The sequence below is a fragment of the Aythya fuligula genome, chromosome Z, assembly GCF_009819795.1.
Source record: "Aythya fuligula isolate bAytFul2 chromosome Z, bAytFul2.pri, whole genome shotgun sequence".
NCBI lineage: Eukaryota > Metazoa > Chordata > Aves > Anseriformes > Anatidae > Aythya > Aythya fuligula.
In genome coordinates this window covers 59,037,479-59,064,662 of record NC_045593.1, presented here as the reverse complement: position 1 = coordinate 59,064,662, position 27,184 = coordinate 59,037,479, and positions in this window count along the sequence as shown.

Genomic DNA, 27,184 nt, shown 5'->3' with positions numbered 1-27,184 from the left:
AATTTGTTTGTATTATAATTTGATACAAAGACATATAATTTACTATTTCAGTGGAGGGAAAAAATATCTTGTTTTGGATATGTTTCTAGACAAAACAAAACATACAATTTTTGATCTGTGCATCTGACATTTTAGGGATGAATATGAAGACTGAGAAAGAATCCATAATTAGTGGAAATTACAAAGCTAAACAATAAAACAATAAAAACAATGTCTGATAAATCTAACAAACTTACAAATTGAAACATTTTAATTTCTGTAAGTCAGTCTCTCATTCCTTCAGTCTTCAATAACCCTGAGTGAGTACAGTTCATTTTTCCTGGTTTCATCATATTAATTTCTCATCCTTACAACATATAAGAATATAAAAGTAATTCAAGACATCATTCTAAAGTAAGTTATTAAAAAAAAGTGTGTTATGAAAAATTTCAATTTAAATGATCCAAGCTTGTTCAGTTCCCTTCTCTAGCACACCTTAAATCTGTTACCATTTGCTGCTATCACTAGAGTATATCCCGTGTCTTCTAAAACATTATCAATACCTGTCAAAACTGGCATAAAATATCTTGCAAGGTTTTTATGTTGATTTTAAGGAATTAAAAGCAGTAGACATTTAATTTATTCATAAATTATCTGCAGCAAAATATACAATTTCTAGGAACTCCAGAATGCTTCCTGAGTTGTTCTGTGGATGGACATCTGAAATTCTGGAGTGTCATCAAGATAAAAGATGTTTATCCTATCCACCATAAAATAAATAAATAAATAAATAAATAAACTAAACTAAACTAAATAAAATACACTAAAATAAATAAATAAATAAATAAAATAAAATAAAATAAAATAAAATAAAATAAAATAAAATAAAATAAAATAAAATAAAATAAAATAAATAAAAGTAAGTAAGCGTACTCTGGAGTATGCTAAATTCAGGCGATTAAGACAGACTGAATCCTAATGATTATTGGTAATGACAAGTCTAATAAGTCTAATTCAGGTTTGAAAGGTTTTTCAATCCTTTGAAATACAAAATTTGTAATTTACCTGGAATTTTGTTTTCCTTGTGACTAATCTGAATGTGTGTTATTTCCCTCTTTGAATATGAGAGGGAAAGACCAAAATTTTGCACTGCCTAAGGTGCCAGGAGCAAATTTCTTGGATGAGTACATTATTATAACGTATTGCAACTTCATTGCAGTTGCTTTGCATTGCAATTTCTCAGTATTTGACCACCGCAGAGCAAAATGAGACAATAATTCACTATAGAGCCTGAGGAAGACATGATCACATTTCAGAGAATAATCTTCACCACAGATGCACCACAGAGCTGCTACTACGAATAGCCCAGTGGAAAAGATGATGTTTGGACAAACCCAGAAATTAACTGTGTCCACCTTAAGAGGTTATTCCTTCAAGTCAATTCTATAGTTTTGTTTCTTCTAAACTTATGTCATGTTGAATATACTAGTATCAATTTCAAAGACAGAAGCACAGTAAGAGAATAAAGAATAGTTACCTTACACTTTTACAGTCTATTTGTATAATGAATCTTACTTACAGTGTTACTGACAATAATCCATAAAACATGACCTCTTCAAAAAACACAGGTTAAAAACTACTCAGGACAATAAGTAATATTAACTGATTCACACCAAACATGGCCATTTGGCACCTCCTGTGGTTTCTGATTAAACTTATTCTTTAGTCAAAATTTTTTTTTGTTGCTTCTTACTTTCATAGATCAGACACTGAAGAAGAGTTGCACTGAAGAAGAGTTGCACTCAGCAAACATCTGCTGAGTGGACGGTTAGTGAAAGTTGATCCCAGATCTTACTCCAATGCACCTATGTAATCAGGAGCCATAATCACTGTTGATTTTGTTGAGTACTTTGTATTGTTCTTGTACTAAGATTTTATTTTATTTTATTCCACCCAACTGAAGAAAGAGATTGTACGTCACAGCTAAATCTGACTGTTAGAGAGAAGCAAATTTTTGCTTACAGGGCAGGTAGGGGAATTATCTTCTGCCTCTGTTGAATCTTCAAGCAAAAGAGGAGACAGCACAGCTAAAAACATCAGCAACTGCAGCTCATGTATTACCTACGTGATTCAAAAAATGTTTGTTTTCTTGTTTGTTTTAAACATTGACAAGTCACCTGATGACCACAAAAGAGTAAGAACAGTTTACAGAGTACTACATATCCTGCCCATACCTGAAGTGTTTGTTATTATTTATAAGGCCAGAATGGTCTCACCAGCACACTCAATTATTGGATTGAGCTGGGGTGACCACGATGCTCCTTCCGAGTTTGTTTTCTGACTTTCTGAAAGACTGAATACTAGTTGTACTGACAGGTTGGCTTATGACCAGCTACCCTCAGACTTGTCCTGAGATAAGCACCGTGTCTATATAGAACAGTGAAAAAATGTGTTTTGTTTTGTTTTGAAAGAACTCCCCTTGTGAAAATTAGTTTTCACTAGTTGGTGCTGTCAAAGAATGAAAAAGAAACTGCATTTTCATAGATTCATTTGCATTTCATAGATTCAATGCATTTTCATGTATTCTTAAATAGAAATGTTACCTACTTTTTGCATATCTGTACATCCAAAAATTCTGTCTCCTTTCCTTCTATGAAGGACATCCTAATGGCTGCAGGAACCTTCATTGCATATTTTCAGTTCCTCCACATAATAATTTCTCACTTTACAAGTTTATATTCATCACCTCTCAAAAGCATATGAGGTTTTGCTCTGTTTTGAATGCCACAGTGTCAGAGACATCAATCAAAAATGATAGCATCGATCATGTAGCTGCAGAGCAGTTGGATGACATCTGCCATAATGCCTTACAATGTTACTATAATATATGAGAATTTTGATGCTCATTTGCTTGATAACAATTAATCATGATATGTCTTAATGCATCATGTTTTTAAAGGCAAGATATAGAGCTAATAAATAGGTTAGCTTCTATTCTTCATTCAGCTGAAGTCAGTGGAGATGTTCTGAATTCAAAATGTTGTAAGAAAGAAGATAAATCAGATTACTCCAAATCCAAATCTGTTTTACAAATGCAATGGATTTCATCCGGATATATTATTTTTCACATATTGCTGTTAACCATGCCAATATTACAATTAAACCCCAAATTCCATAAAGACTAGTTTTTAGTAGAAAAAAAAAAAAAAAAAGAAAAGTTAGTTGGAAAACTAAATGCAAAGACTGAGGCTTTGTCTTAGCATAAACTCGGCTACTAGCTTATTTATATTAGTTGAATAGATTCTATATTTCACAAAATATAAGTTTATTAAATTAATTGCCACAAAATATTTTTAAGGATCAGATTTCAAATGTTCCCACATAAAATTAAGTATTAAAATGGGTAAAAAAAAAAAAAAAAAAAAAAAAGTATGCTGTATTTACATGCCTTACTAAAAATAACAACAATTAAAAAAAAATAAATCTTCAAGAGTTATAAAACTTTTGTGCTTTCAGAATTACAGACATGCCTATGGTATCTGTATGGCATGAAATTGCCACAGTATAGGCTTATGTGTTGTTTCAAAAACCAAGCCAATTTGCATGACATTTGACAGTAGCATGATTTTTTTTCTTTCTTTTCATGTCAGAGCTAGTTAGTCCCGCTGTTAACTAATTAAATTGTATTCATAGCTATGTCAGGCATTGTCTTTACTCCTTTAACTATCTTAAATGGATTTTGCTCACTACTGATCACATATCTGGTTATTATCAAAAATAACATACTAGATTAAATGGATTGAAATATATGAAATTAGAATAATTTCAATGTAAAGTCTATTTTACTGTGAAATACTATGAATAGAAAACATTTTAATATATACAGAAAGAACAGCAACTTCAATGACAGTGATAACAATGCAAATAATAAGTCACAAGTTGAAAGAAATGAATGCAAAGAAAAATGGTAGATAGTGGCTAGCAATTTTTTCAGGTTTTGCTGGCTACGCCAGAGGCCAGATGCTAAGCACTGGAAAATATTTATTCCAACAGCAGCATCTGGTACTTTGGCAGATTTCATAAGCAATTTTGTTTTACAGTTTTAAAGCTGCTTCTGGGTCTATTACATGGTTAATCTGATGGGCTGACTTGTCCTCCTGGATGCCATATGCCAGCAACTAGAGATGCACTGAACTGTTTGCCCATTATACTTGCATTAAAAAAGCCAGCCTAAAAAATCTGTTGAAAGTGGTGCACTTTACTACTTCTCACCAGTTAAGCTCATGACAATGAGTGACTTGCCTTAAGAGTGCCAAATAGCGACCAGGAAATTGAAAAAAGCATCAAGTGCCAAGGTTGACTGAGACAATATGAACCAGATACTATTTTGAATAAGGTCACTGGATATGTAGTGGATTCTGAAAGTGTTGGTTTGTTGTTGTTGTTATTATTACTTTGTTTTGTTTGTTTTTCCTTCTGTATTCATGGCGGTAGTTTAGGCAGAGAAGAAACTGTATTAAAGGCAACATGAGTAAATAAGATTTCTGCATGTCTTTTTAGAGTAATTCTGGGGAATACGTGTGGATGTAACTAACAGTGAATTGAATGGTGAATTATTTAAAGTCAGAACACAAGTTATAAAAGCAACAGAAAGGCATGCAAAAATATTGTTCACAGGTGTGAAACACATGATTTCACCTGCAGCCTATGAATCTGTGAGTACTCTGCCTTCCAGTAGAGGTGGCCAATTGGCATCTGGGCTTTCCAAAAAGTGGAAAGCAAAATAAACTCATAAAGACTGCATATTACTGGATTTTCAACTTCAAGAATAAACTTATTTACCAGCCCAAGTACATCAAACTTGAATGCCAGACAAATGTAAAAATTCATATCCCAGATAACCCAGACAAGTGAAATAAGTGGTGTGAAATAAGAGAGAATACGAGATGAGGTGGAGTTCAGACTTTTCTTTTATATGTATATATTTTCACAGGTAGAAATAATCATTCTTTGGCAACATCATCAGTTTTTATAAATATAATTTCTTGAAAAGAGTGAGCTCATACAGTGCAAATTACCCATGAATTATACTGTTCCCTCTGCAACTAAAACCTTCTAAGAGTCAATGAAATTGCAAGGTGAAACTCCCAAATACAAAGAACAATAATGAAGGTATTACTGCCTTATTCTGTGTCTAGTAATCTTCGGAGCACTTTTTGCTGTTATAGGAATAGGCATTAGATGAAGGTCAGTTAATATTTTCAAAAATATGTTTGAAAATGTCTGAATATGTCAAATACATCTGGCATACATCAGAGAAAAATAGAGAGAAAGAAAGATTTTAACACCTTGAAAGAGCCAATTATCCTGAAAAGCTGTGGAATTAGTTCCATTGCTATTGAAACCAAAAGGAAATTAAAATTTCTAGATTGGGCCAACGATAGAACAAATTTTATATTCCATGCAGTCTTAATTTAGTACGTCTTTCACATCAGGAGAGGACATATTTTCCTCAAATGAGTTAAAGCTGAGGTTCTGATCCCACTTGTTTCAAAATGATTTTTCACAAGAAATTGATTTTCATCACACTGTGTCTTGTACAAGATTTCTGAAAAGAAACTGTAGTGCTAGCTGCCTATTCCTCATAACTATAGACTATTAAGGGTCTACCTATTCATCACTGAGCAGAAGGCACTGCAGCATGTCACTGAAATTGTTCTCAGCTGTATTCAGATTATCAGACTATTCACAACCACATGTTCCATTACACTGGACATTTCCCACTACAAAGCTTTACAGTTATATTAACTTAAAGCATTCAAGATAATAATTTCAGATAATGGGCCAAGCAGTAGTAACGAGCTACGAAGCTATCTTTCACTGACTGAAAGTTGACAATTATTAATTTAAAATAAAATTATACATCTTAAAATTAAACAAAACAAAACAAAACAAAATAAAATAAAATAAAATAAAATAAAATAAAATAAAATAAAATAAAATAACCATTTAGGTTTTTGACTAACAGAAGTTATGTTATGTGTACTGTTTTCTACCATCTTCATGTTGCATTAAGCCCATGCCTGAAACAGTGAAAACAGTACTTCCTATGGTTAGGGCTCTGAGGTCCTCACTGATGGTTCACTAGCACTGAATAATAAACTAAGTTCATGTTGCAGTTTCTCGCTCAGTGGAACCACTAATTTGAGGCTCCTTGCCACCTAAGTTTCAGTTTTCACGGAATTTTTAGTATCGTGTTTTTTGTTGTTGTTGTTGTTTTTGGATTATCTTTGGCAACTTTTGTTAAAATTAACCAACAAAACCAAGAGCAAAAATGCTCAAACATAAAAGCAATTTTTTTTATATATATATTTTTTTTCCCTCAGAGATGTGTTATAAAGGATGTACAATTCTTTTAGGGTGTGTTAATGAGATAAGAGATATTTTCAGCCACATTTTGAGTTAGGTTATTAAATAACATAATTCATGGTGAATAACAAACATTTGCCAGTGTGTAGATCTTCCTAAAGAGGTGTGTGAAATCATGAGAAAAACTAATTTCCTCTCAGTACCACAAAATGCTATCATTGGATTAATAAAACAGTGAATTAGAAATCATAATTCCTCATTAGTAATCTTAGTTTTGTATAAATACTGCCGCATATTACATTGTATAACCTTGAGTAAGTCATTCTTCTGTGCTGTATCTCATAGCCTGTCTTTTGCTTAGGCTGTATAGTAGACCATAATGGCAGTCATCAGTATATTGATTGTTCAATTACTCATTGTGGTGCTTTTAGCCAGCTGGGCAGCCAAGCTCCACCACAACAGCTCTCTCACTCCCCCTCCTCAAAGGGAAAGGAGGAGAAAATATTATGAAAAGGGATAAACGGCTGCGGTAAGGACAGTGAGATCACTCAACAATCATTGTCAGGGACAAAACAGATTCAGCATTTGGAGATTAGTATTAGCTACTACTAAAAAGCTAGAGCAGTGAGAAACAAACAAAGAAAATTAAGAACACCTTCTCCTCACGCAACCTCTTCCACCTCCTCCCCCCAGTGGCACAGGGGAACAGGGAATGGGGACTGCGGTCAGTCCCTTCATCTCTGCCACTCTTTCACAGTCACTCCCTGCCCCTGCTCCCTGTGGGGTCCCTCCCACGGGATGCTGTCTTTCCCCAACTGAGCCTGTCGGGGCTGGCCACAGGCAGCAGCTCTTCAAACACTTCTCCCACATGGCTCCATACCACGGGGTCCATCCAGCCCCCAGGAGTAAACTGCTCCAGCACGGGTCCCCCACGGGTGGGCGGCAGCTCCCCCCAGACCCCCTGCTCCTGCATGGGCTCCTCTCCACTGGCTGCAGCTCCGGCCCAGGGCCTGCTCCTGCGGGGGCTCTCCATGGGCCTCAGCCTCCTCCAGGCCACATCCACCTACTCACTCCACTGGGGGCTCCTCCACCCATGGGGGGGCTGCAGCATGGAGATCTGCTCCATGTGGGACCCATGGGCTGCAGGGAGACAGCCTGCGCCACCAGGGGCCTCTCCATCTGCAGGCTGCAGGGGAACTGCTGCTGCCTGCCTGCAGCATCTCCTGCCCTCCTGCTGCACTCACCTGGGGGCTGCAGGTCTGCTTCTCACTCCTCACTCTCCTAGCTCCTGTTGTGCAGCAGTTTGTTTTTTCTTTCTGTCGTGGTTCTGCTCGAGTGGGCAGCCACCACAGCCGCTCTCTCACTCCCCCTCCTCAAAGAAGAATGGGGAGAAAATATGTGAAAAGGGCTCAAAGGTTGAGATAAGGACGAGAAAATCATGCAATAATTATTGTAACGGGCAAAACAGACTCGGCATAAGGAGACAGTAAGATTTATTGCCTACAACTAACAAGCGAGAGAAGTGAGAAAACAAAGGAAAAAGCAAACCAAAAGCACCTTCCCCCCCATCCGCCCTCTTCCACCTCCTCCCCCCGAGCGGCGCAGGGGAACAGGGGAATGGGGGTTATGGTCAGTCTACAGCACTTCTTCTCTGCCGCTCCTTCTCGGTCACTCTCGTCCCCTGTGCTGTGGGGTCCCACCCATGGGATGCAGTCCTTGATGAACTGATCCGGCGTGGGCTTCCCACAGGCAGCAGCTCTTCCAGAACTGCTCCAGATATGGGTCTGTACCACGGGGTCCATCCCTCAGGAGAAAACTGCTCCAACCTGGCTCCCTTACGGTCAGCAGCTCCTGCCGGGTCACCTGCTCCTGCGTGGTCTCCTCTCCATGGGCTACAGAATCTGCTCCGGCAGGGGTCTTCCACAGGCGGCAGCCTCCGTCGGTGCAGGGCCACCTGCTCCACCGTGGTCTCCTCCACGGGCTGCAGCGTGGAACCCTGCTCCACCGTGGTACTCCATGGGCTGCAGGGGGACATCCTGCTTCACCATGGTCCTCACCACAGGCCGCAGGGGACTTCTGCTCCGGCGCCTGGAGCACCTCTCCCCCTCCTTCTACACTGACCTTGGCACCTGCAGGCTGTTCCTCACTCCCTTGACTCTCCCGGCTGCTGTGTGGCGCAGCGTTTTTTTCCCTGTCTTAAATATGCTCTCACAGAGGCGCAAACAACATCGTTTATTGGCTCAGCTCTGGAAAACAATGGGGCCCTTCCCAAACATGGGGCAGCTTCTAGATCTTTCTCACAGAAACCACCCCTATAGCCCCCTGCTACCAAAACCTTGCCACGTAAACCCACTACACTTTCTTAAATCTGCTCTCACAGAGGCACAAACAAATTTGCTTATTGGCTCGGTTCTGGGGAGGGGCAGGTCCCTTTGAAGTCAGATGAAACTGGCTCTTATCTGACATGGGGCAGCTGCTGAACTTTTCTCACAGAGGCCACCCTTGCAGCCCTCCACTACCAAAACCTTGCCGCATAAACCCAATACACTCATGCAACAGAGTCCTATGTTTTGCTACAGTTAATTAATGAAATAATAAAATCAGAATCTTTAGAATTAGAAACTTGTTACTTTTTATTTTTACAATATTTTCCAATTTGCAGTTAAAAAATAAAATAAAATAAAATAAAATAAAATAAAATAAAATAAAATAAAATAAAATAAAATAAAATAAAATAAAATAAAATAAAATAAAATAAAATAAAATAAAATAAAATAAAATAAATTTAGTCAGCTGAATATGAGCCAGCAGTGTGCTCAGGTGGCCAAGAAGGCCAACGGCATCCTGGCTTGTATAAGAAGGGGTGTGGCCAGCAGGGCTAGGGAAGTGATTGTCCCCCTGTACTCAGCTCTGGTGAGGCCACACATCGAGTACTGTGTTCAGTTTTGGGCCCCTCGCTACAAGAAGGACATCGAGGTGCTTGAGCGTGTCCAGAGAAGGGTGACGAAGCTGATGAGGGGTCTGGAGAACAAGTCCTACGAGGAGCGGCTGAGGGAGCTGGGCTTGTTCAGCCTGGAGAAAAGGAGGCTCAGGGGTGACCTTATTGCTCTCTACAGATACCTTAAAGGAGGCTGTAGCGAGGTGGGGGTTGGTCTGTTCTCCCACGTGCCTGGTGACAGGGTGAGGGGGAAGTGGTGGAGTCACCATCCCTGGAGGTCTTTAAAAGAGGTTTAGATGTAGAACTTAGTTGGACTCAGAATCACAGAATCACAGAATCACAGAATTTCTAGGTTGGAAGAGACCTCAAGATCATCGAGTCTAACCTCTGACCTAACGCTAACAGTCCCCACTAAACCTTATCCCTAAGCTCTACATCTAAACATCTTTTAAAGACTTCCAGGGATGGTGACTCCACCACTTCCCTGGGCAGCCCGTTCCAATGCCTCACAACCCTCTCAGTAAAGAAGTTCTTCCTAACATCCAACCTAAAACTCCCCTGGTGCAACTGTAGCCCATTCCCCCTCGTCCTGTCACCAGGCATGTGGGAGAACAAACCAACCCCCACCTTGCTACAGCCTCCTTTAAGGTAACTGTAGAGAGCAATAAGGTCACCCCTGAGCCTCCTTTTCTCCAGGCTGAACAAGCCCAGCTCCCTCAGCCGCTCCTCGTAGGACTTGTTCTCCAAGCCCCTCACCAGCTTCGTCGCCCTTCTCTGGACCTGCTCAAGCACCTCGATGTCCTTCTTGTAGCGAGGGGCTCAAAACTGAACACAGTACTCGAGGTGCGGCCTCACCAGAGCCGAGTACAGGGGGACGATCACCTCCCTAGCCCTGCTGGCCACACCCCTTCTTATACAAGCCAGGATGCCATTGGCCTTCTTGCCCACCTGAGCATACTGCTGGCTCATATTCAGCCGACTATCCACCATCACTCCCAGGTCCTTCTCTGCCTGGCAGCTCTCCAACCATTCCCCTCCCAGCCTGTAGCTCTGCTTGGGGTTATTGCACCCCAGGTGGAGGACCCAGCACTTGGCCTTATTAAACTTCATGCAGTTGACCTCAGCCCATTGGTGCAGCCTATCCAGATCCTCCTGCAGAGCCTTCCTACCCTCGAGCAGATCGACACATGCACCTAGCTTGGTGTCATCTGCAAACTTACTGAGGGTGCACTCAATGCCCTCGTCCAGATCAATGATGAAGATCTTGAGGTCTCTTCCAACCTAGAATTTCTGTGAGTCTGTGATATAAGATGCTTATGTAAGTGCACAAGAAGCTGTAGAAGTTATATGGAGTCAAAGGGAAAGTAAGCAAGGGTTATGGTGAAGGAAACTTCCATGAAACATCTCAGAGCATGCACGAAAACAGATGTTGCTAGTGGAGAAACATTGTATGTACAGGGGCACAGCACTCCGTATTCCCTAGCCTGCTTTCCCTTTCCTCATGTTTAACCCAGACCATGCTTTAGAGTTTCTTCAAGTCCTTGTTTTGCCAGACACAGAACTTTTGCTTTGCACAGCCCCAGAATACATATAATTTTCAACTCAACGCTGCTTATTCAATAAGATCATAAACTTAATATTACCCAGATGAAATGTATGAGGTATACATCACCTTTCGCTGTACCAGAGCTGCACATTTATGAGACAGCAGTGACATTACACAGGAACTTTAGCATATTCTAAAGGGTTTTACAAAAATAAAAAGTTCAAAAGTCATGTAAATTTCAATTTAGAAGACACACCTGTCTTAATCCTTTTAAAGCCTTTCATTATTATATTGCTGTAATTCTCAAAAAGATTAGGTTTTCCAGTCTTGTCTTTTTTTAAAAAAGGATTTTGAATAGTGAGTGCAGGAGTTTGCATAGGTCCTTCAAATTGCTCTTTTTGGAGTTTCCCATTCAAGTGAGGGAGTAAATAAATGGCCTCTGAAGATTACAGAGATTTGTTAAATCCTGGTAAGTTTGTAGATCATCTTTTATCTCCTGTTTGATTTATAATGTATAAAACTATCAATACATTTAACTGTTTTCTTTGTGAGAAATTGCAGTGATACAAGAAGATATAAGTCCCGAAAACTCTGTTCTGATAAGCAAGAAATAATAGAAAAAAATGTTTAATCACAATAAAAGAGAAATTCAGCACAGTGCAGTGGGCCAGTGTTGCATCTATGCATTAGTTGACTCCAACACAAGCATCATTTTAAGGGTCTGAGCAGGATTATGGCATTATCAAAAACCCATTCATACCGCAGAAAAGCTACCCCATCCACACCAGACTTCAGTAAGTCTGTACTACTTCACTCATAGCTGCTAGACATCTGTAAATTGTGTGCATGATCTAATCTAGTCACCTGGGATTCTTTTAATGTCAGTGAAGGAATATGGATGGCCACATAGGGCAGCCCAAGATAAACATTTAAAGAACTGTGGTGGCAATCTCCTAGGATTACTAAGTCTTGATAAAATACAGACAAACTGAATATGGAGAATATACCAATCATCCATGAGTGATTAGAGAATTCAAAACACACCTTTAGTTCTCATAAATTTTGCTTGCACCTTAAAAAAAAAAAAAAAAAAAGGTTTACCTTTTATGTTAAAAATAAGCAGAGTGCTCATGTCTCCTTTTATGTGATGTCTGCATCAGCAAAGTAGTACTTGAATGTTTCATCAATTATTTTATTTTTCAAATATTTTTCTAAGTCATCTATTTGTAGCATTAGTATCATATGAACAGTAAATAGCCAAACTCCAAGGTTCAGAGATTTCAAATATAAAAATAAGATAAAGATTTATTTATTTATTTATTTATTTATTTATTTATTTATTTATTTATTTATTTTATGTTGAAGACCATTCCTCAAAATAATAAGTGATAGCTGATAGACATAAGGTATCGAAAGTTACTATGCAGTCCAGCACTGGTTGAACATCTGTGGAAACCCAGACCTTTGCGGAAGGCAACTTAGCACTAGAAATTCTTTGACAGTCTATCTGGGAAGTGATTGAATCACTATTCTAAATGAATCAGAGAAGTGAATAATATTCTGAGAACTGATAGACAAAAGTTTTACATGTCAGAAAACAAACAAACAAACAAAATCTGAATGGTGTTTTGATGAAAATTTGGGCCTGTTTGGACTCATTTGTCTAGACTTTAGTCATACTGTGGAAGGTTTAATTATCATCAAAAATCAAGAACTTAACAAAATGAAATAAAATTCAAAATATTTCAGTCCCCTCAAAAACAGAGAAAAAAAAATGTCTGTTTTGGGGTAGGCAGTATAACTTAACATTTGGTGTGTGTCCTGGTTTCAGTTAGCACAGAATTAATTTTCTTCCTAGTAGCTGGTGGAATGCTGTGTTTTGGCTTAGAATGAGAAGAGTGCTGATAACACCCCGATGCTTTAATTGTTGCAGAGCAGTGCTTATACTAAGCCAAGGACATCTCAGCCTTTGCTCTGTCCTGCCAACGGGCAGGCTGGGGAGTGCAGTAAGAGCTGGGAGGGGACAGACCCAGGACAGGTGACCCAAACTAGCCAAAGGGGTATTCCATACCATCTGACGTCATGCTAAACAATATATAGGGGTGGCTAGCCGGGGGGAGGGGGCCGGACTGCTCGGGGTTAGGCTGGGCATCGGTCAGCGGGTGGTGAGCAATTGCATTGTGCATCACTTGTTTGTACATATTATTATTAGTAGTACTATTATCATCATTGTATTATTATTATTATTATTATTATTATTATTATTTTCCTGTCTTATTAAACTGTCTTTATCTCAACTCACGAGCTTCACTTTCCATTTCTCTCCCCCATCCCAGAGAGGGAGGGGGAAGGGTGAGCGAACGGCTGCGTGGTGTTTAGCTGCCAACCGGGTTAAACCACGACAGTGTGGCAAAAAAATAAATAAATAAATAAAATAATATTATCAGGTTTTGTAGCTGTTTACATAAACTGTGTGCATCATGGACCACAGATACTTCCATAGCAACAGGATTGGGGATCTCAATCCTGGTCTTACTTTTGACCAGAAAACAGTAAGAAAACATTAAGGTGATGTAGGTATAAAATAATCTCAAGCACTGTATAACACAGTCAAGAGAAACCTTGTTTTTGTGCTGTACCAATGTTAAATTTCCAATTTTCTGATACTATGTTTTGAACTTCAATTAAAATATTATTATTTTTTTTTTTTGGTAATACATCAGTGTGAAAATAAAAAAGTAAATAAATAAATAAATAAAAATAAATCTTGTTTTTCCTGCAAGGCAGTTTTCTTCATAAAATGCAGTGTTTTGTTAGTATTACTTCTTGTCTGTGCATGGATACCTCAAAGCTATTCGCCTTTGGAAACAAGTCATTGGAATTGAAAATTCATGCTGGTCAGTCCCAATTAATCAGAAAAGGTGAGAGCAATTGGACAGTAAAATAGCTTACCAAGGGAGATAATCAGAGGAGTCACTGTGGCTGGAGACACTCAGGACATTAGTGGTAATGGTGCTGTGAGTGACCCTGTAAAACACAAGGAGAAGCATTGCGTGACGTGCACAGTGGTAAAACTACTGCCATTGACACATGAAATATTTCTCTTCTTTGTTTTTTTTCCTAATCAATATGAAATAATTTAATCCATGTTTTGACTTTGAACACACTTGGAAAATTTACAAGTGTGTTTCAGCCAAGAGGTTGAGAAGCAGAGGTTCTCATCCAGTTACTTCCAGTTTTCCTTCCAAACTTTTTGCAGTTATTAATTGTTTGACCCATATTTGGATATGAAAATATTTTGGCCACAATGCAGATACATGATAGCAAAATAATCTACCTCATTTAGATTAAAATGAATCCAGAAAACTATTTCAGATGTAAATATTTGTACTTTAAGAGCCTGAAGTTGATCTAAATTTCATCCACCTAAGCTTCCCAATGTTTTTGCATTCTCTGACAACAGAGGATCCTGAGACCCTGAGTGATCCTCAGATACAGAAGAGGATTCATGAGACACATCATCACAGTCTTAGAGCTGGAGTCTGCTGGAATATTTCTGGAGAAATTCCTCTACTGGAATATTTCTGGATAAATGCCTCCTTTAACCTTCTCTCCATCTCTAAATGTAATAAGAAAACCCATACAAAACTGTCAATATTTAGGTCCTGTTTTTCCTCTGAGTCCATAAAGCATCCAGTATTTTCCTTGTATTTTCCTATTCTGCTTATATAGAAAACACAAGTTTGGAGACACTGTTTTTTTATTTCTCGGTGAATACACCATACTTACCACTACTTTGCATTATTCTCCCCTTTGTGTTTTGATTTCACAAAAGACTTCAGTATCACATTTCCATGTCTTTATTAGTTATCCACAGAGACTGTAATCATCAGGAAATGGGTCCTTTATTCATAACTCAAAATCACCAACATGTTTCACAAACAGTTGAGTGAAATTTAAAGAAAACGTGGCAATGTATGTCACTTTTCTGTGCAAGATGATATTTGCTATGCAAGATGATATTTGCTAGCAAAATCACATGCATTTCAAGATCTAACTTTGATTTATCTATTTATAGGAAGTATATGCACACAAACATTCATGTAAAACTACATTCTGATCTATATTCCAATTCTTGAAATGATCTGCAAGATGTGGACAAAAGGTGTTAAAAGATATTTTACTTTTAAAAGCATTTGCTTTATTGCAATATTTTTATAAGATCAGTTTTAATGAATTTTCATTTTCAATTATTTTCTGGTTAAGGTTTTTCATTAGTATGACTAATCCACAGTAAGCATAGCTTTTACAATTTACTCATCTAAAATGATGTTGTGTGGAGGCAGGTTATGTGTAAGTTTCAGCTGAATTTGTAAGTATATTAGAAATTTCTTGATGGAAATTTATTTTCTGTAATGGAATTACAGAAAAGGTCAACTGAAGGACAAGCAAGAAGAACTGATAACTAGATTTGACAACACCAGTTACAGTTTAATATTCTATGTGTGGCTACAGATTGTAAAGTATATATATATATATATGTATTTATATATATTTCCTTAAAAAACACCATTAAGAACTATTTGTTTGTTTGTTTGTTAGCTTTAAATTGTTATTATAATAAATTTGACATATTCACATCATTCAGTGATTATGTCTTGGGTCACTGCATCTTGTGATCTGTCTTAAAAGCATCCAGTACCTCAGTACCCGTTTTTCCTTAACATTTAATTCTCAGATTAGTCAAAGATGGAAGACCTTGTTCTGCAGTTCACAGAAGGAGAAAGCTGCATCTGCTAAACAAAAATATCATAATCACTGTTAGGTCTCTGTAAGGTTGGATCATGTCTTTTTAAATTATAAATGAGGATCACCCCCACTTGGAGCAACAACCAAAAAGTGTCTGTTCAAAAGTACTGTTTTCTAAGCCTTTTTTTCTGATATGATTTCCTAGGAAACTCTCAGCAAGTTTTTTAACTTTTCTGATTTTTTTTTTTTTTTTTTTTTGTCTGGAGAACTGTAATAATAGTCCTTGCCCATCCTCAGAGAGGTCCAATATATTTGTCAGATAATGTTTCTATGAAGTTTGCATTGAGTACCTAAAGAAATGTGAAAAAGTAAAATGTGTTTGACTTGGTTTTGCTTTCAAAGTAAAGAAAAATATACTTGTTTCTTGTTCACTTAATAGCTGATGTCTATTTGCTCTCAGAAACTGTTTTATGACAGGTGGGATCTGGGAATATAGTGGTGTTGTACGTATCCATTTTTTGAGTGACATTGTAAACACCAAAGATCCTCACCCTGCAGGAGAGAGTACAGCATTAGATAATCAGCTGTACTTTTCCCACAAAGTATATTGAGATTTAGCAGCATGACTCCCACTGGTATTAATGGGATATGTATAGCTAAATGTGTGCTGTTTCAAGTATATATTCCTTACATACTCCAAAGCTATGACAATATTTGTTATGTGGACAGTATAAAATGGACGATAAATAACATTTTCTGTTAGAATTGTTAGTTCTTAGTTCACCATACTTTCCACATTCAGAGAACTTAAGACAACTTTTAGCACTGAGTTTTCAGCTGCAGTAAGGGAGCTCTTAGCACAGTGAAGCATCAGGAAAGGAATAATGGAACGTTGCTTTGGGGTCACTTCACACAGTGAAGTTTTGTGATACATCAGCTACAGAAAACTCAGATGAGATTTATATGACCTAATGTTATCTGTCTCAAAGCTTAGTTTCTAGATTAAGTTAGCAACAAAAGCATTTTATAGTCTGACAGCAGGATAGCTATGTCCAAAGAGGATTAATTTCACAGTTTTTAGAAGGGGAATGTATTTTGATGCACTTGTACATTAATCAAAAATGTAGACTAGAAGATTAGTATATATATATATTCCACCTATTTTATAATGACTAATGTGATGAGTCCCCTACCCTGCTTCTTATACAAAGGACACAGCAAATACTCAGAACATATTTTCTTTTTTTTTTTTTTTTTTAACCTGCTATGTGGTTGCCCACAAATTGATATTTATGTGACTTAAGCTTGTAAAACAGTCATAAAATTAATAAAATTAGTGCTAGGAATAAGTTTATTCTTTGCAAAGAAAGTGCATAAAGACAAGGGAGTACATGATGCCTTTTGAACAGAAGAGAAGGATGTGGTGACCATCTCACTTTTCAGAAGGAAGTGAGCATGCATGGAGGAGAAGAAAATCATTTACATCCCCCTACTGATCTGCAGGATGATCTTCTATCTCCACACAGGTACCTGCTTTGTTGTTGCCTGTTTTGTTGTTGTTTGTTTTTTCTTCTTGAAGTTAAAAGAGTGAATTCTCTCAGAAAAGATTTCTCTGCAATCAGCAGAATTATTTAAAATGCTCATACTCACAGATACATGTTCAAACCTGAACATACGTCAATTTGAGCACCTAAAATAAATATTTAGAGACCTTTAAATGGCCTGATTTCTTATGGTACAGTGGATTCCATGAAAAAGCATCCCGTTATCTAAATATATAATTTAAATATAGAAACTTGAGTTTTATAAATAAGGTCTTGCAATTCCTTATTTGTGCTTTGTTCAAGAGCAAGAAATGCAGTAGAAATGCACAACTACAGTTTCAGAGCATGAGGAAAGAAACAACTTCCCCTTGACCTTTCGACATGCACTATCTAAACCTTACTCTTTCCCATACCTGTGAGAGATAAATCCTTCCCAAATATGTTAAAGCACTTCTGTAAGAACTTGTTTTGAACATGTCAGTGAACCTATTGTTCTGCTCTTCTGCCAGGTGTCATGTTTCATGAGGTTCCTTCGCCAAAAGAGCACTTTTTAACCTGCCGTAGTTGAAAATGGTGGTTAAAATGAATAGACCTAGTCTGAAATAGAATATTTTTATGTACTATTCAAAGATCAAATACACTAGGTTGTACCAAAAGTAGAGATGGTCATAAATAAATAAATAAATAAACACACCTTCACCACAGTACATTAGGAGATTGTTTTCATTCATTATTATTCTATAATATCTTTTTTGATAGATGTGCCACAGGGATCTCAGTAATAAACCTCTAAAATACCTTGCTGTTTATTGTTTCATGTTGCACTGCACAGTCCTTATGACAGGGGTAAATTCTCCTGCTGGTTTGGGGAGTAAAATCACTATCTTTATTGGCTACTGGTTCACCATAAGTGGCAGAGTTTTTATGAATTCCTAGTGGAGAAAAAAAAAAATAAAAAAATAGTCTAGCTCTGTGAAACAGCTACATTTAGACATTGATGTTCCAAAAATTAAACCAGTTACTTGCACTAATAGTTTTTATATGAAAAATAATAGAAACTATCTTCCAAAATTAGGTTATTTGTGTTCCTAAATTTAAGCTCAAACAAAAGCATATGAAGTTACTACCAAGCTCTGAAATCATGACCCGTTCTTCAGTACTAGTGTGGTGAATGTGAGTTTTTGCTCTGAACACATTCGACTGATTTACAGTGTCATTTTTCTTCCACAAAAGAGAGAACATTGCTTAGCCCACCAGCAGACAAAGACATTTCTTAGTGTCACTGCCAGTGAAATTTTTTGAGCAGGTTGTATATGAAGAGAGTAATATATATCAAAAAACTCCCACAGGCTGTTGAAGCTAAGACCTTACTGTCCTTGGCCTGCCTATGACTTACAGTAGGCATAAATGTGGCTTGGGGATTAGGTACAGAGACATAGCATTTGCAAATCTTAAATTGTCAATTAGAGAGCATCATTGAATCAGTAGGAGAAACTCCAGGGGCGTATTTGTCTGAAAAAGAAAGGATTGAAATAGACAGTCCCTACTGACTGTATAGCTGTGATTCATGACACTTGAACAGCCGCGCCTAAAAACTTAAAAACTCATATCAAGTCCTCATATCAGGCTTTATTTTATGCTTAAGTGACTGAGACAAATATTGTCCAGAAAGCACCTTGTTAATAAACTACAATTTGAATGACATTTACCTACCCTTCTTTTCAGTTCAGCTGTATATCATTAACCATCGGGAGAAAGAAGCTTCTACAATGTACTTCTTGCCTATAACTGTTTGCCTTTTTAAGACAGCTTTTGCAGTCTCCATTGTACCACATAGTTTTGCATGCATGGAGAAATTCAATCAAAGAGAAAAACTTTTAAATGCCCTTGAAGTCATTAAACATTTCTCAAATCACATACAGACTGTAGACTATAATGCAAATCCTTGGGATTTTTCTCTAGCAATGTCAAGTGGAAAAAAAAAAAAATATATCACAAAGATTTCCAGTTGATAATGCATTTTTTGAATCAGAGAGTATCCTAGCTACCCAGATGTGTTTTGGGACTATCTTTTACTTTGAATAGAAAAGATAATGATAAAAACATTTATTTACCAAAATAAATTAAAGAATATTTTTCAGTGATAAGAAGAAATTTCTGTGTTAAGAAGTAACACTTCTCTAATTTGAGTTAAAGGTGGCATTTGGTAGTCCTTTGGAATAACTATAATTAATCTAGTGTTGTTTTTCACTTGAGTTTCTCTTTTTGTTTACAGGACTGAATTACTTTGGTCCAGGAGAGACAGTTATGCATGAACATCATTTTATGATGAATTATATTCCTTAAAGTAAAGCATCCTTCTTGAATAGCAGCAATACAATATAATGATTTATAGCCCTTCTCAGGGAAATAAAGGTGCAAAGATTAATGAAGGGAGTTTGAGTTCAACAAAATTTAAAAAATATTTGGATGGTTCTTCATATAAATTCTACTTCAGAAAGTTACATGAGGTTTTCTACAAGAACAAAAGCCGAAGTCAGCTAGCCTGCAGTGATATTTATTTTTTGAACTTGACGTGTATTCAGCTTCCACTTTACTCTTAGTAAGATTTACAATGACAATATTTTTTTATAAAATATAACACAAAGGGATGTTAGAAATATATTTTGCGGTCATACTTTCTTTTAACTGATTTTAATACTGTTAATTTAAAAATTCATTAGGAATGGTGTACAAATTCTTTGGTGGACAAACATATAGACACATTCAGTATACCCAGTGAGTTCACCTTATGTAAAACAAACACTGCATGACAATGGCAGAGGAAAGCAATGTATAGGCTACAGTAAAGAACTTTGTAAAACACATGTCAAGGTGATAAGTATGCTGATCTGGATAGATTAGCATGTCACTATGGATACAAAAACAGCCAAAATTTGAAGAGACAAAAAACTCTCATGGGAGAACGGTGAATGGAGAAAACAAAGGTAGCTTAAAGCTAAGATATTAATCAAATGCACAAAACAGAAGTATCCAAAAACATGGGATCATAGAATGCTTTGGATTAAAAGGGACCTTCAACATCATCTCATTCCACTCACCAACCATGTGTTGGGACACCTTCCATTAGACCACGTTGCCCAAAGCCCCATCCAACATGGCCTTGAACACTTCCAGGGAGTGGGGCATCCACAACACTCTGTTGCAGTGCCTCACCACTCTCAGAGTAAGGAATTTCTTCCAAATTCCTAATCTCTTTTAGTTCAAAACATTACTCCTTGTTCTATCATTACTCTGCCTGTCAATTTGTCCCTCTCCAGCTTTCCTTTAGGCCACCTTTAGATACTAGAAGGCCACTATAAGGTCTCCCTACAGCATACTCTTCTCCAGGGTGAACAACCCCATCTTCCTCAGCCTGTCTTAATAAGAGAGGTGATCCGGCCCTCTGATCATCTTCGTTACCCTGTACTGGACTCGCCCTAATCATAAAATCACAGAATCATTAAGGTCGGTAAAGACCTCCAAGATCATCTGGCCCAACCACCCCCTACTACCAATATCACCCACTAAACCATGCTCATAAGCACCATATCCAAACTTTCCTTAAACACTCCCAGGGATGATGACTCCAACACCTCCCTTGGCAACCTGCTCCAATGCCTGACTACTCTTTCTGAGAAGAAATATCTTCTAATTTCCAACCTAAACCTCCCCTGGAACAACTTGAGGCCATTCCCTCCAGTTCTACTGCTGGTTATCTGATCAAAGAGGCTGACCCCCAGCTCCCCATATCTTCCTTTGATGTAGTTGTAGAAAGCAATAAGGTCTCCCCTGAGCCTCCTCTTCTCCAGACTAAACACTAGCTGCCTCATAAGACTTGCGTTCCAGGCCTTTCACCAGCTTTTTTGTTCATCTCTGGACACACTCCAGGGCCTTCATGTCTTTCTTGTAGTGAGAGGCCCAAAACTGAACACAGTACTCGATGTGTGGCCTCACCAGACCTGAATGCAGGGGGACGATCACCTTCATAGTTCTGCTGGCTACACTATTCCTTGTACTAGCCAAGATGCCATTGGCCTTCTTGACCACGCTGCTGACTCATGTTCAGGTGAGCATCAATCAGCATACACAGCTTTCCAGCCACTTTTCCGCAATATGTCGCATTGCATAGAGTTGTAGTGACCAAACTGCAGGACACAGCACTTGGTTTTGTTGAACTTCATCCCATTGGTCTCTTCCCATTGATCCAACCTGTCCAGGTCCCTGTTTAGGGCCTTCCTACCCTCTGGCAGATTGACATTTTCCCCCAACTTGGCGTCATCTGCAAACTTACTGAAGATGCACTCAATTTCTTCATCAAAATCATCAATAAAGATATTAAAGAGGATAGGCCCCAGTACTGACACCGGGGGAATACTACTGGTGACCAGTCACCAGCTGCGTTTCACTCCATTCTCCAACACTCTCTGGGCCTTGCCTTCAAGACAGATTTTCACAGAATCACAGAATCACAGAATTTCTAGGTTGGAAGAGACCTCAAGATCATCGAGTCCAACCCCTGACCTAACGCTAACAGTCCCCACTAAACCATATCCCTAAGCTCTACATCTAAACATCCTTTGAAGACTTCCAGGGATGGTGACTCCACCACTTCCCTGGGCAGCCTGTTCCAATGCCTCACAACCCTCTCAGTGAAGAAGTTCTTCCTAATATGCAACCTAAAACACCCCTGGCTCAACTTAAGCCCATTCCCCCTCGTCCTGTCACCAGGCACGTGGGAGAACAGACCAACCCCCACCTTGCTACAGCCTCCCTTGAGGTACCTGTAGAGAGCAATAAGGTCACCCCTGAGCCTCCTCTTCTCCAGGCTGAACAAGCCCAGCTCCCTCAGCCGCTCCTCATAGGACTTGTTCTCCAGGCCCCTCACCAGCTTCGTCGCCCTTCTCTGGACACGCTCAAGCACCTTGTTGTCCTTCTTGTAGCGAGGGGCTCAAAACTGAACACAGTACTCGATGTGCGGCCTCACCAGAGCCGAGTACAGGGGGACGATCACCTCCCTAGCCCTGCTGGTCACACTGTTTCTGATACAAGCCAGGATGCCGTTGGCCTTCTTGGCCACCTGAGCACACTGCTGGCTCATATTCAGCTGACTATCCACCATCACTCCCAGGTCCTTCTCTGCCTGGCAGCTCTCCAACCATTCCTCTCCTAGCCTGTAGCTCTGCTTGGGGTTGTTGCACCCCAGGTGCAGGACCCGGCACTTGGCCTTGTTGAACTTCATGCAGTTGACCTCAGCCCATCGATGCAGCCTATCCAGATCCTCCTGCAGAGCCTTCCTACCCTCAAGCAGATCGACACACGCACCTAGCTTGGTGTCATCTGCAAACTTACGGAGGGTGCACTCAATGTCCTCGTCCAGATCATCGATGAAGATATTAAAGAGGACTGGCCCCAGCTCCGAGCCCTGGGGGATGCCACTAGTGACTGGCCTCCAACTGGACTTGACTCCATTCACCACGACTCTTTGGGCCCGGCTATCCAGCCAGTTTCTAACCCAACGAAGCTTGCGCCAGTCCAAGCCAAGAGCAGCCAGTTTCTTGAGGAGAATGCCGTGGGAGACGGTGTCAAAAGCCTTGCTGAAGTCAAGGTAGACCACATCCACAGCCTTTCCCTCATCCACCCAGTGCGTCACTTTGTCATAGAAGGAGATCAGGTTTGTCAAGCAGGATCTGCCTTTCATAAACCCATGCTGAGTGGGCCTGATCGCCTGCTTGCCCTGCAAGTGCTGCGTGATGACTCTCAGGAGGATCTGCTCCATGAGCTTCCCTGGCACTGAGGTCAAACTGACAGGCCTGTAGTTTCCCGGGTCTGCCCTCCGGCCCTTCTTGTAGATGGGCGTCACATTTGCTAGCCGCCAGTCAACTGGGACCTCCCCCGATCACCAGGACTGCTGATAAATGATGGATTGTGGCTTGGCCAGCTCCTCTGCCAGTTCTCTCAGTACCCTCAGGTGGATCCCATCCGGCCTCATCGACTTGTGCACATCCAAGTGCCGTAGCAGGTCACCAACCAGTTTTTAACCCAGAAAAGAGTGTACCTTTCCAAGCCATGGTCTTCCAGCTTATCCAGAAGAATATTGTGGGAGACCATGTCAAAACCTTTGCTGAATTCTAGATAGACTACAGCAACAGCCTTTCCCTCATCCACCAGTGGGGTCACCTGCTGTACTAGGTCTGGCTGGGATAGGGTTAACTTTCCCTGCAGCAGCCCATACAGAGCTCTGCTCTGCACCTGTAGCTAGAACAGCATTGGTATCACATCACTGTTGTGTCTACTGCTGGGACAGAATCAGAAGGAGTTCTAACCCCCCCAGAGCAGCATGCTACGGGTGGGCAAGAGATGAGGAAGGAACATCACCAGGGCAGCTGACCTAAACAATCCCAAAAGGATATTCCATGCCATATGATGTCATACTCAGCAATAAAAGGTGGAAAAAGGAATAAAAGGGGAGGGATGGGTTCTCATTGTGAAAATGTCTGTTCTCCTGAACAATGGCAACGTGTGTTGAGGCCCTGCTTGAAGGACACGGTCAAGCATTGCTCATTGGTGGGAAGTAGAGAGTAATTAATTTCCTCTGCATTTCTGGCCTTTGCTTGGTTTTGTTTTGTTTTTGTTTTGTTTTTCCCCTTTCCCATTTCCCTTTTCTCTTTAGTTAAAATATTTAATTAATAATAATTTTCCCTTAATAATAATTTTTCCTTTAATAAATTATCCTTATCTCAAACAGTGAGTAGTTTCTTCCCTTTTCTTCTTCCCCTCCTCTTCTGAGGAGGGGGAGTGAGAGAGCAGTTGCAGTGGAGTTCAGCTGCCTAACAAGGTAAATCCACCACACTCAGTCATAGGAGGAGATGAGTTAGATCAGGCAGGACTTGCCTTTCATGAACCCATGCTGATCTTGCCTGATCCCCAGTTGTCCCGAATATACTCTGTGATTGCATTCAAGATGACCTATTCTAGCACCTTTCCTGACACAAAGGTCAGGCTGACAGGCCTGTAGTTTCCCGGGTCCTCCTTACAACCCGTATTATAGATAGGCATCACATTAATAATCTCTAGTCATTCAGGACCTCTCCGGATGCCCATGACCACTGATAGATGGTGGAAATAAGCCCAGTAATCACATCTGCCAACTCCCTAAGCACCCTTGGGTGCATTCCATCAGGGGCAATAGGGTTGTGGGTGTCTAGCTTGCCTAAATAACCTCTAAGCCAAGCTTCTTCAAGCAGGGGAATATGACCATATTCTTCTTGTGCTGGAGGCCCCAAAGCTGAAAACAGTGCTCTAGGTGGGGATCTCATGAAAGCAGAGTGGAGGGGGAGAATCACCTTCCTCAACCTGCAGGCCATGCTTTTTTTGATGCAGCCCAGGATACTTCTGGGCTTCTGGACTGCATGCACACACTGTTGGCTCATGTTGACCTTCTTATCAACCAGCACCCCCAGCTCCTTCTCAGAGCTGCTCTCAATCAGTTCTCTGCCCAGCCTGTATTTGTGCTTGGGATTCCCTCGGCCCAGATACAGGACCTTGCACTTGGCCTTGTTGAACTTCATAATGTTCTTACTGGCCCAGCCTATGACTCTAGGACTTCATTGTAGTGCAAACTCAAACTAGGTTTATACAAGCTAGCTCAGGTTACTAATTGCTTAATCTGAGTGCAGCTACTGCACCATAGACTTTCATACAGTTCTGCCTGGAATGGCTTTGGAATAATCTGATTCCAGGCCAAGGTTTGATGGTTTCTGCTGAGTCCATCAGAAAACCATCAAATCTCAGTATCTTCCAGCTCTTGTGCAAGGCACTGCTTCAGAACATGTTGAAAAAGAGCTTAATCTGTGGCACAAATTCAATCTTCTGTTTTTACATTCTTTCTAGTTTTAAGAAAGTCAAGTAGAAAAACTTCAATGACAATCTGAATAGACAAGCTATGTAGATTTATTTCAGAAATAAATATTGTTAAGTAAAACACAGAAAGTGTGAGAGCAGAGATGAAAGTAGGAAAAATAATTGACCAACAGAATCACAAAAATAGTCAAAAATGTGGAACACAACTTTATATTAGAAATTCCATGTTTTCAGATTTAAAAGAAAAGTTAAATTCCTTTATGTTTAATAATTTAAAAATTCTGATCAAGTGGCAGAAAGAAAGTTAAAATATTCTTTCAGAATTTATAATCTTTAAATAGACACAGTGTCTGTGGACAATACATTCTAACTAAATGCCTGTAAGAACTGCACTGGTATCATCAGAGTGCAAAAATTTCTGAAGTACTGACAGATTTCAGGAGGACTAGAAGAATGATGTTCTTTGAAATAATGAAGCAGTATATCATCTGTAAGCGAGAAATATACGTGTGTTTGTATCTGCATGTATACACGAGTACATATATCAATATATAAAGAACATGTTTTATACATATCTGCATATATTTTGCCATAGATTGTCTTACACTGTATAAGATACAATATGTTGTATATGTAAGATACAACATATATTGTCCTATCTTTATTTAGAAACTACAATACTGAACAGTTTCACATGTCCACCGGCAGAAAACTTCATGGTCTGGATTTAAACCCAGGAATTTTATAGCTAGGGAAAGTAGTAATCCTTCCTTTTGTTTTATGTCCTAAAGCAGCACTCTTTATTTCTCATCTGTCTCTACAGAAAATATCATAACCTATATTATGTTCCCTGTCTTTCTCAAAGCAATCCATCATAGTCCAAAGCCAGGAGAAAGCCTGTAGATCTGTTTTAATTTTGTGGGGGCTCTGAAATTTTCCAGGTGGCCGAAGAAATAGCAGTTTGTCTTTTAATCACTTGGGGTTGGATTCTGCAGCAAATAAACTTGCTCTACTAATGTGAGGTCAGGCTATGCAAAAATTTAAAATAAAATAAATAAAATAAATAAATTTAAAATAAAATAAAATAAAATAAAATAAAATAAAATAAAATAAAATAAAATAAAATAAAATAAAATAAAATAAAATAAAATAAAATAAAATAAAATAAAATAAAATAAAATAAAAAATTTATATGTGGACTGTCAATAATTTGAAGTTTGCACAGTGAGATGGATTTGATTGTCTGTAAATATTTGCTCAAATTTGGTAATCTTCCAGTGGAAGTCCCAGCTTCCATGATGATATATGAACTAGCTTATCAGTCTGAATTGTGTCCAAGTGTACTTTGCTTGTACTTTACATCTTAAATGTTTTATAGAAGATAGCAGGTTGTTTTTGTTTGTTTGTTTGATTGATTGTTTGTTTTAAACACTTTAAAACACTTTTTCTTTTGTCACTTTAAAACACTTTTTTTGGTCACTTTAAAACAATTTTATGATTTCTCTAAGAAGGGTTAGCTCTAATACATCCTCATCTGAGTACAGAAGCCTCAAATGTGAGTGCTGCTCTTGGCTGAATTGCTTCATCTATAGCCTTCCACAGGAGAGGAGCAGTCTCAGGCTAAGTAGCCAGTAGAAAATAGAAGATATAGGGCAGAGGGTGTAGTATTCATTTGTTGTGGTTCAACCCAGCAGGCACATAAGCACCACATAGCCTTTTGCTTTCCTCCTGCTCAGGGGGATGGGGGAAGAATTGAAAAATATGAAAGTTCAAGAGCTCATGGGTTGAAATAAAAGCTGTTTAATAATGATAGAGATAGAGAGAGGAGGAAAAAAAATAGTGATGCACAATACAGTTGTTCACCAGTGAACTGATGCCTAACTAGTCCCGAAGTGATGGCACCCCTCCTGACTAATTCCCCCCAGTCTTTTTGTTGAGCATCACTTTGTATGATAAGGAGGCAGATTGGTCAGATTAGGTTAAGTGTCCTGGCTGTGTCCCTCTCCCAGCTTCTTGTGCATCCCCTGTCTTCTCACTGGCAGAGCAGTGTGAGAAGCAGGAGTCCCTGAGTTAGTGTAAGCACTGCTCGGCAACAATTAAAACATCAGTGTGTTATCAATGCTATTTTCATCCTAAATTCAAAACACAGAAACATTC